Source organism: Pinus tabuliformis, chromosome 2_2 (assembly GCF_031772625.1).
Source record: "Pinus tabuliformis cultivar Carrire ecotype Pingquan chromosome 2_2, CPIR1, whole genome shotgun sequence".
Classification (NCBI taxonomy): Eukaryota; Viridiplantae; Streptophyta; class Pinopsida; order Pinales; family Pinaceae; genus Pinus; species Pinus tabuliformis.
This window is the reverse complement of record NC_142300.1, coordinates 802965269-802969730: the sequence shown is the minus strand read 5'-3', so window position 1 is coordinate 802969730 and position 4462 is coordinate 802965269.

Below are 4462 nucleotides of genomic sequence, written 5' to 3'. Positions count from 1 at the left end.
AATCGACAGCGCCCAAGCCTGGGAAAACTGGGGGTTTCCAAGTCACGCCACGCCACCCAGGCCTGGGGAAACTTGGGGTTTCCATGTCACACCACGACCGAAGCCGGCTGCGCCTAAGCCTGCGGGGACTCGGGGTTTTCCATGTCGCGCCCTGGCGCCCAAGCCTGGGAAGCTTGGGGTTTCCATGTCGCACCCTTGATGGAACCATGGGTTTCCGCATTTTACAGCATGAGGGAAACACAGGAAACTTGGGGTTTCCATGACGATGCAAACCAGCTCGCAAGTCTCGGGAACTTGGGGTGTTTTGAAATCACTGCCCAAGTCTGGGGGACTCGCTGTTTCCATGTCGCGGCACACCCTGAATCGCCCGAGAGTCTATGGAACTTCAGATTTCCATGTTGTGGGGCCACGAAGAGCCACCAAAGTCCGGGGAACTCGGGGTGTCCATTTCGCGGCGCGATGAAAACTGCTACCCAAGTCAGTGGACACACAATGGGTTTCCATTTCACGTCATAACAAAAATTGCTACCCAAGTGTGGGAAACGCGGTGTAAGGACCTACGGTTCGGTTTCTCCCTGTCGGTGCAAAGTGCGAACTCTACAACCAAAATGTGGGAAGGGACATAAGTATAACGCGCATTGGAGGTGGAGCGATGGTTGGTTTATAGCATGGGAGCGTTTGGCTTAACCCACGGGCCGACTCACATGTTAGGGCAACTTGAACGAAGGATTGTTTGCCGACCAGCAATCGGATGGCAAGTTTGCAATGTGTAAGGGCATTTTGGCACGCGGTGGTTGAGTCGGCCTGGGCAGCGACTCGCCCAACCGCTCGTATAAATATGGCAAGGCGTTGGAGCATTTGGCATTCATTCGAAGATGGACATTCAAACATGAGCATTCGGTGATCAAGAAAAAAGTGCGAAGTAGTGGAGCAAGTTGCAAAAGAGGCGCAGGCATATATGCACCCGCTCTTGGGAAAGCACACACGATACACAGGGTTCGGTTATTGGGTGAGGGCATGGGTAAGGAAGGCACCCGGGGTTCGGTGTGACACGGGGTGTCTCAGGTAGGTCGCCCGCCCGTCGTGGAAGAAGAAACGCGGAGGTGTCTTGGGTGACTCAGGTAAGTCGCCCGCCCGTCGTGCAACAAGAAACGCTGGGTGACTTGGGTGAGGTCGCCCGTCCGTCGTGCAGTGGTAAACGAGGTTCGGTCGACGAGTACGGTTAGCAGCTCGCATGAGGGCGCTCCCGCCCAGCTCGGGCAAGGAACTCAGTTGGCACGCGGAGGTGTTGCCTATTTGTAAAATTGGCTAAGTATGAAACTTGGTGTTTCCCAAGTATACTTGTAAAGCCTCATAAACATTGTAGAGTTAAATAATATATTGTATTCGGGCAGACTCATTGTTTAGGGAGTTGCCCCTCCCTTTACACTGTGCAATTGTGTTCTTCATGTATAATTTCTGATGATAATGAATGTGTATGGGTGTTCATTGGCATAAATGAAACATAATAATACTTGGTTGCGAAAAAAAAACTAAGTAGACTAATGGTTAGGTGTAGTCCATGAACATAAGTATTGGTGAAAAGAAAGTGTTCGGAAGCGTCGCACCTCGCTAAGTATGGCTCAAAGGGTACTGTAGGCCTGGGGGTGTGACACGCGGGGTTCCCATGTCGCTCGCGCCGTGTTGGGGATGGCGCACGCCCCTTGATACCTGCACGATGGGCGAGCCACCGATGGAAGGAGCGCGGGCGACCCTTGTTGCGTGCTTGGATAAAAGAGGTGACCATGTGCGGACGAGTTAGGATGCGGTAGGTGTGCGACGTGCGGTGACGGGTGTAATCGGCGAGGTGTTGGAGCCGACCCATGGGTGCGACGGTGCACACGAAGGGACGCGGCGATTCGTTAGAATGGGGTTTGTCGAGGTTATGTGGCAGGTCAGCCAGGCATGCATGTTGATGGAGCCGACCCTTGTTATCCTCAAGAGACACGGCCCTTGGGTGAAAGGATGCGTATAAGTAAGGAGGATGGTGTTCGACGAAGGGACATCAAACTCAGACTTCCACATCGCAGAACAAGTGTGAAGGAAGGAGTTGGGAGAAAACGGAAGGAAGAGAAGGATGCGGGTAAGAGGGCTGCACCGACGGGTAGATTACAGAGGGCGATTCGGGCTTGGTAGCGCGGACAGGAAGAGCGGGGTGGGTTACTCTCCGGGCAGCCAGGCCGCACTGCATGCGGGCCATGCGCCCTCACTATGGACCGCACCGACAGGCAGAGTTTGGGCACCGCGGAAGGGAAAGTCGGGCGGAAAGGTTCGCAGTTTAGGTGTGGAGTTGTGTCGTGCAGGCCGCGGGCCAGTGCAGCACGACCACATGACACGACAGGTTGAAAGAATAATTGAAGAAGATAAATTTATGGTAAGTTATTTTCACTGCATTTTTAAGAACACTTATTGGAAAATTGACCAAGTGTTGAAGTAGGCGCAGACCGTGTACTCAAGTATTGGTAAAAGGAAAAAGTATGGCGGTGCCGCACCCGCTTATGCGTGGTTGAAATACTACCACTAGGATAGGAGCGTGACATGGGGTCTCCCAGTCCCTCCTCGACAAAGGTCACCAAATTGCAGGGAACCTGGGGATTCCATGTCCCGCCTTGTCGAAAGCATCCCAAGTGCGGGAAATTTGGGGTTTCCACGTCTCGTCGTGATGGAAATCGCCCCAGCTACAGTAAACTTGGTGTACATCGAGCCTGCAACCTCACATCAAGAAAAAGGCTCGGTTGGTCAAGAGAATGAAGGTTTCTTCATTGGTAAAGGATCTCTCTAAGGATCAAAGGTTGGAGTCTCTTCTAGAGCTAGTCCACCATGGACTATCAAAAGTTGAAAAAAGGACAGAGTGTCGGGGAACGAAGCGCCGAAGATACAAGTGCAGAGAGGAGGAAGGACTCGACTTGTGCTTGGGGGATATTATTGTCAAGGGTCTAGGGCTTCGCAATGACCAAAAAGAAGCTTATGAAAGGGTTTTCCTCTGAGAGAGAGAGAGGTTTTTCCCTGGCAGATAGCCAACATCCTATGTTCTTGTTCTTATGTTTTTGGCACCAATTTGATGAAAGTAAACGCACATGCATTAATAAGAAGAGAAGAAGATTAAGATAACATGATAAATTGCAAAAGAGCTTCACAAATTGTTATCAAGTCTAGAAGAATCCCGCTATACCCCTGTTACACAACAATTTGTCACCGTTTGTCACCGTCCCTGTTACCCCTCGCCTGTACACTAGAGGACTCATTCCGAGACCTGTGAGAAGTGACATGACCTGAAACCACTTGCATTATATTCCTCTTAGTATGAGCTTCATTTGCCCTGAAGACATCTCCTGCAAAATCTCCATGAAAAAAGCTCTTTTTGCATCAGCGCGGGTCCACAATTCACTTCCCACGCCAATGAGGGAAATCCTCTAAAAAGGGCGCACCATTGGTGCTCTGTCTCAGAGTCGCACTCGCGCCAACTGAATTGAGTAAAGTTTTCAACCACCAAACTCCCGAAGGTTTTCTTCAACCCATTCACCAACTGAATCTATGTTGAGCTAGGATGGTTTGGCTTTGAATCTCCATAGAAGGGAAAGTGGTTTGCCACCTTTCATGGAAGTTTCCAAGTGATAAATCCAATCCCATGAATAATGTGGTTGATCCTATCTCTTTCCTCTCTATCTATAAAAGCTTGCCTTTATGCCTTGAGCAAGCTAGTTAGAGCTACAATAGTCATAGTCATAGTTATAGTAGTTCCAGTTCTATTATAGTGATAGAGAGTTTGAAGCTGCAAGAGCCTTCTTTGCACCCATGAGGCTAAATCTAAGTAAGGAGATTCTTGTCACCCAAAGAGAGAGAGGCTTGTTCCTCATCCCAACAAGCTTTGCAAGACTTGTGTAGCTCACTACCCAGCCAAAGGAGGATTTGACGTCAGAACAATGGTTGTATTCTTCTTTTTTACTTATTAATAATAGATGACTATCATTATGGTTCCACTCTCATTGTCTTATGTTTGATGTTGAGTTATATCTTTTCTGACTGATATATAATTGCATCTACTAGATTTTATGCTTGTATTCGTGTTGTTATTTGCATGTGTAGGTGTCCAATCATGGATATCATGGGGATCATGACCGGCCAAAGCAAAGGAACGAGGGTGACATCTCTTCTACGAACACTAGCATTGGAATCCAAGTAGGTTTTCACCATCTACTTTGTATTTGCAATTAGGAACTTGCATGGTAGCATTGTGTGATTGTTGCTAGACCCGGTCTGGGCTAGTAGGGATCGTCTCTGTCGCAGAGAGTATTTACCTCCACAACAACCCCATTGCCCTAGATTGTTCATTGCGATATCAGAGCTAAAGTGACACATCAAGGAAAGGGAATCTCAAGAACATCCACAAGGTTGAAGTGTCAAGCCAAGAAGTCTCAATCAC